The sequence below is a fragment of the Petaurus breviceps genome, unplaced genomic scaffold, assembly GCF_028583685.1.
Source record: "Petaurus breviceps papuanus isolate PSGF00001 unplaced genomic scaffold, PetGlider_PUasm1.0 90977, whole genome shotgun sequence".
Lineage (NCBI taxonomy): Eukaryota > Metazoa > Chordata > Mammalia > Diprotodontia > Petauridae > Petaurus > Petaurus breviceps.
The window spans coordinates 7044304-7056524 of NW_027187391.1; the positions used below are offsets into that span (position 1 = coordinate 7044304).

At 36.2% G+C, this 12221-nt stretch overlaps 1 protein-coding gene across 2 annotated transcripts in view; it reads left to right on the forward strand.

Moving 5' to 3' along the window:
• Positions 1-12221, forward strand: part of PERP (p53 apoptosis effector related to PMP22) — a 39489-nt gene that overhangs the window by 21355 nt on the left and 5913 nt on the right. The window lies entirely within an intron of this gene.

Consider the following 12221-nt stretch of genomic DNA (forward strand, 5'->3'; position numbering starts at 1 on the left):
TAGTGCTTAAATGCTATTTAATTGAAGCTAACACAAGGTCTTCCTAACCATAGCTTGATAACTGTTCAAAAAAAAAGAAGAAAGTGTTTATGTCCTTTTCCATTCCCTGCTGTGACTTCTCAATTTAGATACCCTTAAGTCTACAATACTAGGGCTTCTCACTAAATCACATTTATTGAAGGTCATATTTGTTTACTTCCTATACAAATATTTATAAGACTCTCTTGTATAATTCCTTCAAAGGGATCCTGGGATCTTTCAGGCAGGGGGTAAATTGGGAAAAGTGCTAAAGCTAGGGACTGAATGGAATCTGTGCTTTGCTAAATGTCCGTGCCCTTTACTCTAAGGCAAATATTTTAAAATGTTTCCCTGAAAACAAACTGAAACCCTTACTAGCACCTCTGTTTCAGAGAGAGGAATAAATTCCTTTGAAATAATATAATCCAGTATCCTAGTTAGAATTTTAACCTTTTGAGAGGCAAGAAAAGATGTAATGGACTCCCAGTGCAGGTTGAGACATATTTTTGGCCATAGCACAAAGTGGGAATTTGTTTTGCTTGACTATGCCTGTTTGCTTCAGAGTTTTTGGTTTTCTTTTTGGTTGGGAAGAAGGGCAGAGTTAGAAGGGAATGAAAAAAAGATCTTTAACTGAAAAGTAAAAAACAAACAAAAAGGTTTTCAAAGACATTTAGCTACAAAGGCTAATGGTGAACAAAAATTATGGTAACCTGCTCAGAAAAACAGAAAAGCTCACCAGAGTAGGTCTATGATATTGGAGTGGCAGGAGTCTTGAGAAAACCATCTGGTTTTATTCGCACTTGAGCATGGTTTGGCTTGATGTGCTTTTGCAAAGATCCCCTTGATGAAAGAAGCACCATACTTTTTGTTGTTGTTATTTAGAGTACTGCTAGGTTGAACTCTTTATAATTTTTTTTAAACAGGGTGTGGTTGAACTAACCATAGAATGATACTTTCAATACCTTGAACCTTGAGAGAGTATAAGTCATTTAAATTAGACATACAAACATATGCGTGCATATTTTTTCAATTGGTAGTAATTTGTAGCTTTTACCTTTTTAATTTGAAAGGGAAAACTGAAAATGTTTAGAATATACTTGGATTTAACTTAAAAACAGCTCTTCTAGAAAGCTCCATTTTCCTTCCAATGCAATCTTGAGAAAGTATAGCAAAGTTCCTTCTTTGTGAAAAGCAAGAATAAATTTGCAAGATTAGGTGTAACTTCTACAAGTTTTGAAGTTTGGTTGTTCTTTTTGCTTATACAAGGAGTGCTAAGTATGAACAATGTACCAAACATAGTTTCTGCCCATGACTGGGAGCCAAGTCCCAACCAAGGGAAAGAAAGGGAAATGCTCCAAGCAAAAGAGGTAACAACAGGGAAGAGAAGATAGTCATTTGACTCATCAGAACAAACCTCTGGCCATTTTAATCACAACGTTTGTAATGTTTGTGCTCTGATGCAGTTCTGTGCCTCTTACTGTGGGGTCATTTGTACTCAGCACTTCCCTGTTCCTGTAATCATCCCACCTAAATTCACAATTACCTGAAAATATAGCCATGGTGAACAATACATATCAAAGCATATAAACATGTTAAGTGTCCTCTGTGTTTTTTTTTTATTAATGAGATTTAAATTATTGACAACTTTCCCCAGATTAGAGATGAAGCATTGGCTCGAGTGGTCTTGTAAGTCATTTGCTTCAAAGGTACAATACTATCAGATGAGATATTAAAGGAAAGCTAGAAAATAGTCTTGATAAGACACTATTCTGATTTTCTTCCCTCTAATTTTAGATCTTGATACAAGAGAGACAATGTGCTATGATGGGAAGAGAACTGTACTGTCAGACAGCCTAGTTCTACTCCTGACTTTTCCATTAACTATGTAGGTGACCTTGGATAAGTCACAATTTCCCTGAGTCTTATTTTCCTTATCTATAAAACTAAGGGTGTTGAATCTATCTCCAAGGTCCCTCCTAAGTCTAACATTCCCAGGACCACAGAACTTTGGAACCTCAGAAATCATTTAGTACAATCTATAATTGAACAGGAATTCCTCTCCATACTATTTCTAAAAAGTGGCCATCCAGCATTAGTCTGAAGATTTCTAAATGAAAGGGAATGTTCCTAGGCAACCCCTTTAGAATCTGGGACAGTTCTAATAGTATGAGGAAGATTATTCTGACATTGATCCCAATTGAGCCCCTAGCCACCAGAGCAATAAGTTGGAACCCTTAGATCTGCCCTCTGGGACAAAGAAAAACAACCAGCTGTCATGGCCCATGTAAGTCTTTGTTAGGCTAAATGTCGTCTGTCTTTTCAATCAGTCCTTTTATGGAATGATATCCAGCCCAATCATCTTCAAAGTGAACATTTCCTGATATTCTCAAGTTTATTAATATCCTCTGTAGACTGTGAGTGATCTCCAAAACTGAATATAGTAAAGTTCAATGGGACTATCACTTTCCTTACTTTGGGCATTACTTCTTTGCCTGGCACGTTGAGACCCTCAAGTCCCCCTATATATTTTTTTCACATCTTCCCTATTCTGTACTTGTGCAATTGTTGTTGCTGTGGTTTTAACAAGGTTACGACTTCAGACAGGCCAATTAAATTCTAAATTTTTAGATTTCGTCTGTTCTTTTTTGCCCTTTGCAAAATTTTTGGATGTTGACTCTGTATTCCAGAACACTACCTCTATCTTTCCTAGTCTATGATTCCAACATATCCATATACTCCACCAGTCAGGGTTTCTAAATCTGTGGAAATGGCAATTTTGAAAATATCTATGTGAGATTTAGAGTTAAGGATAGATGAAATTAAAGTGTCAATGCTTTTGATTCCTTATTTGAAATTCTCATTGTTTTCCAGAGGCAGCGTGGCATAAATGATAGAGAACTGGCCTTGGCCTTGGAATCAGGGAATATCTACACACACACACACACACATATATATATACACATATTTATATATATATATATATATAAAAATACAAGGCCTTGGAGAGAAAAATACTAAAACAAAAAAGTCTAGGTACTCAAGGAATTTTCATTCTACTGGGAATTTGCTGGTGTAATTGTTATCATTAGTTAAAATGTCTACCCTTTTATTTACAAAATACTTGACTATCACTTTCATTAGTTACACCAATGTGGTAAATTTGCTAATAAATACACTGTCAAAGAGAAGCATAGCAATGATGCTAAGGAAAATAAAGGACTTGAAAAAAAACAACCCAGAATTATAATTTGCATTTCTCAAAACATGCAAAAAAAATCTAGTCTAACACATATCCAAATGGTGGTTTGAATTGTTTGTGTAGATAAAATGCTGAGATGGATTTTAGTGTTCAAGCATGCATATACATGGAGTACTCTACTCCACCCAAAGTTCCTCCCTTTCCAATCTTCTGAGAAAAGCAAGAACATCAGGTGGATACCTTACGGGGAATTAATTAATGTTGGATTTAGCTTCTTAAACAAGCTACTACACGTCAGGGAGGGAAATTATGGAGATGAGTTTGAACCACTCCCTCTTCATGGGGAAAGAAAATGGAGAGTCATTGCAGCTTAGTTAAAGAATACTGAACCTGGAATCAAATTCTTGAGACTTAATCTCCCTTTTAATAAAGACTTTTTGTATTCTTGGGAAGGTTGGAATAATAGCATTAACTCATTTTTATATAGGATGGCAAGGTTTAGAAAGCATGTTACAGAAATGTTGTGCTTAGTTTAAGTGACTTCCCTAGAATCAGTTCAATCATTTTTCAGTCCTGTTTGACTCTTTGTGACGCCATTTGGGGTTTTCTTGGCCAAGATACTAAAGTGATTTGCCATTTTCTTCTCCAGCTCATTTTGTCAGTGAGGCAAACAGGGTTAAGTGACTTGCCCAGAGCCATACAGCTATCGAGGACCTGAGATCACATTTGAACTCAGGTCCCCCTGACTCCAGGGCCAGCACTCTATCTACTGTGCCACCTAGCTGCCCTTCCCCATGGTCACAGCATGGCAAATGAAAAGCACACTATCTTTAGGGTCAGAAAATCTAGGTTCAAATTTTGCCTCTGATGTTCACTACTTCTGTGACCATGGGCAAATAATCTGAGCCTCAGGACTTGAACTCACACCAAAACTGGGCCTACCATCTACAATACCACAATTGCCTTTCAACAACATAGGAGGATGAATTGCCTTTTTAAGTTTGATACTGCTTACTAAGTTAAAAACTTCACTGGCAAATCTGATAATTGCCTCAATAGGTAGAATAAATTGATGGATATCTCACACTTCCCTTCCTAGTGTTCCATGGACAGCCCTGTGTTTCCTCTATGAAGCCACATCCTCTTCTAAAACCTCAACATTCATTTTTTCTTGGTTGCTTGTGTATATTTGTGAGGCCTGGCATGGATTCTGCCCTGTCAAACATTAAGTAACTTCACTTTTCCTATTGTGTTGGAACTCTGGTGTTGATTCTGTATTTTTAAGTAGATAGTATCCAGTTTTGTTTTGTTTTTTAATGGAGAATCTATATACAATTCTACCTTTTAGATGTGCTTTACACATTATGAGTGATCATAGAGCAGCTAGATGGTGCAATGGATAAAGTTCCCCACTGGAAGTCAGGAAGACTCAACTTTGTGAGTTCAAATCCGGCCTCAGACACTTAATAACTGTGTGACCTTGAGCAAGTCACTTAACTCTTATTTGCTTCATTTCATCTTCTGTAAAATGTGCCGGAGAAGGAAATGGCAAATCACTCTAGTATCTCTGCCAAGAAAACCCGAATTGGGGTCACGAAGAGCGGAACGTGACTGAAGAACAACATGCTCATGTGAAATAGTAACAATGCCAGAATATGCCGTATCTTTATTAATTAGTGTCTGTTGATATTACATATAGGCATCTTTTTAAACTGTTCTGATACTGACATGATTTAGTCTTATAAAATTATCCAAGAATATCACGTGAATACCTTTTTTGTACTTAGGCTATAGTGAAGAAATATCATTATGAAATTAGAAAAGAAAATTAAACTTGGGTGGAGTGCAAGTTGTAATCTGATTAAGGTAGTAACATAGTAAACCACATTCATTTGAGTAAGAGGCTCTTTGTATTTTGCATTCAATTATCTTTGTTAATTAGTTTAATTATTATCCTTGGTCGCATCCAGCTAAGAGCTCTGCTAAGATCTGTTCCCAAAGCGTGAACTGCTAAATGGACACGTGAAATTCAATGTCCAGTAGACACCTCAAACTCAAAATGTCAAAACTGAAACTTGATATCTTTTCCTACAAACATCTCTCTGATCAACTGTATTTCTGCCAAGGATACTACCATCTTCCACTCACCCAGATTTGCAATTGTAAACTTGAGGGCAGGAATTATTTTACTTCCATTTTGTACTCACAGTCCCTAGCATATAGTAGGCTCTTAATAAATGCTTAATGATTATTTACATTTCAAAGCTTACGTGTAAAGAGATAGAATTTGACCAAATGTATTAAATTTATTCATGAAATAAAGGCTATATAACACCGTACCTATTGGAAATGAAATCAGCCCTTCATTTTTGGGGGGAAGCGGGGTAAGTGGAGAGCTCATTCTTTTATTGAACTGCCCCAAACTTACTTAATTAGAACTCATACTTCAGATTTCAGAATCAGATTCTGCTTGTAGTGAAGTCATTGTTATTTCCATTAAATTAATTAGATGTTCATTCAAAGATTTTCATAGCAGGATTATATTCAATTGCAAAACAAAACAAAACAAAAAACTAGAAAAAACCCAAATATTCAACAATAGGAGAATGTGGTTAAATAAATTGCAGTATATTAATATGATAGAATGGGATATGAATTGGTATAGTGGAGAGAGAGCTGACCTTGGAGGCAGAAAGACTTTGGTATAATTCCCAGTTCTAACAAATTCTAGCTCAGATTCTGGGCAAGTAAGTAAATCTATTAGTTCCCCAGGCAGCTCTCTTACATTGTAAGTTCAGAGTTGGTGCTGATCTGCTATAGAAGTGGGAGCTTTCTTATTGGAGATTCCCTATAACGATGAAATCCCAGATTCATTACTAATGTTAGAAAGCAATTAATATGTTCAAATATAAAGAATGCAAAGAAATCTGGAAATACATTTATGAAATAATCCAAAATAAGTTTTTTTTTTAAACAAAAAGCAGCAATGGAAAACACACTAGCTATGATTATGTAAGGAAAATTGATGGAGAATGAATGGTCAAGGAAAACTGATAGGCACTTTGAGAGAAGGATTGAAAAAAATATTTTATCCATTGAAATTAGGTGATCTAAATGTAAATAGTTACTCAACAAATATCATTTGCATTGATGTTTAGAGTTGTTTCTAATAAAAAATAAAATAACTCATTAATAGACATAAATACTTTTTAAAAATTAGTGAGGGGTATGTGCATTTATGTATATATGTATCTGTCAAATTAGAGGCAGAATTTATGTCTGGGGTTTTAAATAAAACAATATAGCCCCAGTGGCAGCATTTTAATCACAGTAGAAAAGACAAATATCACCAACTTTACATGGAAATGTTTACTTACTAGATGCTACTTTGCTAATGAATCATTATTATGTATACAAAGTAGAAAAGAGAAGATCATTTTAAGGAACTAAATGGAATATCTTTCATTTTAGCTATTATGAATGTGAATGTGTTAAACTGATTGTTTTAAAATCACAAACATTTTAAATATAATAATCAGTTTACAATATTGTTACTTAAAACAATTATATTTAGAATAGTAAGATCTGAATAAATGAAAAATGGGTCATATTAAAGGGAGGTCCAATGTCAGACTAACTAAAATATTTGTATGAATATATGGTACATATATATGTATGTATGCATGTATGTATGTATGTAATAGTTTAATAGGGAGGATTCAACCTATTACCTTTGCCTACAAAACCTCTTGGCAAATGGTAACAGAATCTCAGTTAAATGTTTACAAGAGTGGCAGGCTGTTGTGGTGTTTTTTTTCCCTTTCACTTTTTTATAGGACATTTAAGAAAACTTTTTATTGATAACTTTTGTTTTTACATCACCAGCATTTCCATATATGTATATATGGGTTGTTCTCTACCCAGAGAACCATCTATTATGACAATAAATAAAGGCAGCTGAACAAGACTAATCAACCTCTCAATCAAGGCTTGTAATATGCTTGAAGTTCTATGTCCATATTCCCTCACCTTTGTAAAGAAGGGAAAGAAGTGTATTTTCTCATTTCTTCTTCAAGACCAAGCTTGGTCATTATAATTATATATTGGGTTTCTTTCAGTTTGTCGTTTCATTTACATCATTATCATTGTGTATAATGTTTCCATGTTTCTGCTTACTTCACTTCATAAGAGTTTTTCAGATTTTTTTTTTCTGATTGGCGGGGGAACGAAGGGCAATTGGGGTTAAGTGACTTGCCCAAGGCCACATGGCTAGTAAGTGTTAAGTGTCTGAGGCCAGATTTGAACTCAGGTCCTACTGACTCCAGGGCCATTGCTCTATTCACTGCACCACCTAGCTGTCCCTTTTCTGTGTTTTTTTTTTAATGTTCATCATTTTTTATGACCACATAATATCCCATTAAATCTCTTGTGCAACAATCGGTTAGGTGTTTCCCAGTTGATGGAGAAGTACCTTGTTTCTAGGTCTTGCTTACAAAGCAAGGGGTGGGGGTGGGGGACTGCTATAAAATGTTTTTTTGTGTGTGGAGCCTTTCTTTTTGTCATTATCCTCCCTTTGGTATCTGCCTAGCACTGGGATCTCATATTTAAAAGGAGCAGACATTTTAATAATTCCAAGTTCCTTTTCCCGTTGTTTACTGATAGATTTTTGCAGTGCGCCAAGTTTAGAATGCTATCAGTGATTCAACATTACTCCCCTTTGAACCCTCACCCCACACACCCTTTGTCTATGCGTCTGTTTGATCTGTGTCAGTAAAATTCCCTGCATACTTGAAGCAATCTGGTTTATGTATGTTGTTAGTAAAGAGTTTACTGTCAAAATGAGAGCCCTTGAATCAATCAGTTTACCATTAGTACAGCCAAGCAAAGGTTTGAACAATTATATGTAAAAAGTAGATTTATTCACCTTTAAAGTTTGTGTAAAAGATATAATTTTTAACAACCACTATTTTAAATACACTAAAGGAATATATCATTTGAAGAAATCCTAGAATGAGCCATATTGAAAAAAGCGAATATTCCCTGACTTATTTTTAATATTTCAGCATAATATGGAATACAGTTGATCTAATGAATTAGGTCAACGAAGCTAATTGAGTGGACATTTGAGGCCTAATCATCTTAATTAGCTGTCTTCTCTATCCAGTTCATCAGCTAATTGCTCTGTTCTCTTTGGATAGTAAGTGGATGTGAAGGTCTGAGCTCTGTGCGGTTCAGGCGTGGTTAGCAGAAATTCTTATGTGCGTCAGTCACCATGATGTCATTTTTGGATGAATGAGTTCCATTAACTAGGCTTTAAGTTAAGATGTAGGATTTCTGGAGAAATCTAGGAAAATTTCTGGGGGGTGGTATGCAGGCATGTATTTTTTTATGTGTACCTGAACCTCGGTATATGTGTTTATCTAACAAAAGCAGTCTCTTGGGGAAAAAAAAGCTGCATGTGAAATGATCAAACATTGCTCTATTTCAGACAGGTGTCTAATCTTTGTCTGTATATATCATACTATCAGAATCATGCAGAAAGGATCTAAAAGTCCTCTCGACTAGATCCATCCCTCAGACATTCAAATTTGGTGGTTGTAAGATCTCTAGAGTCAGATATTTACTGTTTTCCTTTGAGAGGCTACACCACAAGCCCATTTTGTCCTGTTCTGTGGCTGGGGATCACTATCCTCCCTGTAGAGTCCTTTCAGAGGGAGTATCCCTCACTAACCTGAATAGATATATTCCAATAGCTTTCTGGGCAGTTTCCTTTAATGCAAATGTCTGTAAACTGAATTTCACTGGGGAAAGCAAAGGAAAAATAAGTTTTTAATAAAACATTAACAAGTAGACCCAATATTAACAGTATACTCAAAATATAAACAGTAATGCTAAATATTAACTAGGCTTAAAATAAGTCAATTTAAATACATGTGTGTATTTGTATGTACATGCAACATACAAAAAGTATTCAAAATTGGCAGTGTGATCATCTCACATATTATTCTTCCTTGAAAAGACAACAATCTCTAAAGCTGTTGCAACTAGATTAAATGTCTTCGCCAGCCTCAGAATGACTTTTACCTCCAAGTTCATTTCTAGATAGATCATTGGTTTAGAGTGTGAAGGGATCACAGAATTTCAGAGTTGGAAGAGATCACAGCAGCCTTCTAGTCCAACCCAAATGTAAAAGGAATCTCTACCATAACATGCCCAAGAATTACATGTCTCTTTGAAGACTTCAGAGGAGAGCAGAGGGCACTAGGTGCCGAAGTAGATAGAACACTGAACTTGGTATCAGAAAGACTTCTCTACATGAGTTCAAATTTGGCCTCAGATACTTATTAGCTGTGTGACCCTGGGCAAGTCACTTAACCCTATTTGCCTTAGCTTCCTCATCTATAAAATGAACTGGAGAAGGAAATGGCAAACCACTCTAGTATCTTTGCCAAGGAAACCCCAAATGGGGTCACCAAGAGTTGGACACAACTGAAATTGTTCAACAACAAAGAAGAACAGTCCAGTCTACTTATTGATAGCTCAATTGTTGGGAATTTTTTTCAACATCTAACTTAAATTCTACTTTTTGAAAGTTCCATCCATAGCTCCTGCTTTGATCTAATTCCTCTTCCACATAACAAAGAGACTTTAGAGGTTAACCCACCTCCCTCATTTTATAGACAAGGAAATTAAAATCTAGCAAAGTGGAGCAACTTACCCAAGATCGCAAAGGCAAGTAGCAGAGCTAGGATTTGAACCCAGATCCTCTGACTCCAAATGTCTTTCCCCTATATCATGGTAGCTCTTTGCACTTTTCCATGAATTAATTTTGTCTTCTATCCAGATATCTTTGCCTGGTAACTCCTGTGTAGTTTGTTTTGCTTTCCTTGGGGTCAAAGAGCACCAAGTAAAGCTTTACAGATTGAAATGTCTGATTCTTGCTCATGTGTTGGAATATATGGTTGGTTGACAGTAGTCTGTCTCACAATGGTCAGAAAATTAATAAAGTGTGTCTTGCTTGACCGTTCTGTTCCCTATCCCAAAGTTTGATGCCTTCCTTGGAAATATTAGCAAGTCAAGATGGGGATTTGGGAACCTCAAAAAATATTCATAATGTGAGGATATTAAACAGTTGACAGAATCTGTACACAACATTACAACTAACAGCAGTGGGTAGGGACAGAGTAGGACTCCCCAGTTGCCTAAATTTAGAGTATTATTCCTTAGAATAAGTATGTAATGATGCATGAATTCTTTAAGTTCAGAATTCCCTAAGTAATTATGTATTCAAAGGTTCATAGAAATAGAACTAAATGGATCCTTGGAAATCACTGAGTCCAACCCCTCATTCTGTAGATAAGGAAACTGAGACCCAGAGAGGTGAAATATCTTGTTCAGGATCACAAGTAGACCTGAACCTAGCTAGACCTTCTAGCTTCAAATCCAGCTTGCTTTGTGCTGCACCGTGCTGAATGCCTGGCAAGCAAAATCGGTCATCAATTACCCCTTTGGCTCTCCTATTCCACATTCAATGTCCGTAATTCGTTGATGCTTTATTGAAGGTTTTATTAGCTATTTCTTTAACAATTTCTGTGACTTGCTATATCCTCACCATTTCTCTACGTCTCCCTGGATTTGGAGGGCCTGGTGAATGTCAAATATAGAAGAGCGGTTATGCATTGGCCTTTATATACAATGCACTCCACCTCTCTACTGTAAGAAAAAAATAATAGTTTGATAAAGCATATGAAATGGTAACAATTGCTGGGTTTGATAGCAGAAATCCAATGTTATTTGTTTGAAAATGAGGTTTTTATATCCATTCTTGTAAGCTGGTGCTTCTTTAGAAATGAAAATGAGGCCAGTAAGTTTCTCAAGCTGTAGCTTGAGTTGTTCCAAAGAGGTCCTGCCCTAGGAAATGCTAGCTGGAATAGCAAGACTTAGGGTACAGTTTGCAACATACACACCATATGAATCCTTACCAAAGGCATACACAACCATAAGCATTATCCCAAACCTGAGAAGATCTTAATTTGGAATTCTGAATACTGTTCTGGTTACTACATCTCCAGAAAGGTAGAACAGAGGCTAAAAGGAAGCAGAGAAAGGCAGCTCACATGTTGAGGATGCTGAGGTTTCCATGTATATGAAGATGTTTAGAAAAAAATTAGTCTCAAAGATATTCTATTTTAGATTGCCCCGTGACAAAAAAAAAGATGTGGTTTTCATTTTGTGTTAATAACTGTTTTTGCACCTTTGTCTCACACACACAATATTTCATCTCTTACCTCCATGCTTTAGCACAGACGGTATGTTTCTCCTCTTGGAATGCTGTTGGAATGTACCCCATCCTTACCTCATATACATATATAAGTACATATATCTATGTACTTTCTTTACTTCATATCCTTAGCTTCGTTTAAAACTCAATGACATGCTATCTTTTCCATTAGACTGGGCCTGATCAACTAGCTGCTGGTACCGACTTGATCCTAATATCACTTTCACTGTGCAAAACTGGTTGCTTCCAGTTTCCTCAAAGCCTTTGAGATTATTTCCCTTTGTGGCTCTGTAAATCCAGCTTATGAAGCACAAGGCCTATGCAGATTGGGAATTTAGTATTTGTTTGACTTGATTAACTAGATCTATGGTAGGTTAGGAAATCTTTAAAAGGGAGAGTTGGTATAAAATGAAGCAAACACTTCCCTGAGAAATATTGGGGGACCAAGGGAGGTAGAGAGCAATAAAAGACAGCATGGTATAATAAATAGAGTGCAAGGCTTATAATATGGAGGATCAGCGTCTCCATCAGCAAATCACTTAACCTATTTGTTCCTCAGGCAACTCTCTAGTCCATATCTACTGAGTCATAGACAGGATAGGGTCTGAGTTGAAGTAAGGACAAAGGATATAAAGGGATAAAGGAAGCTTCAATAATCTGATGAAATCATTGAGCCTTCGCCTATTGAGGCTGGGACAGGTGGGGCCCCAGGTTGTTCTATAA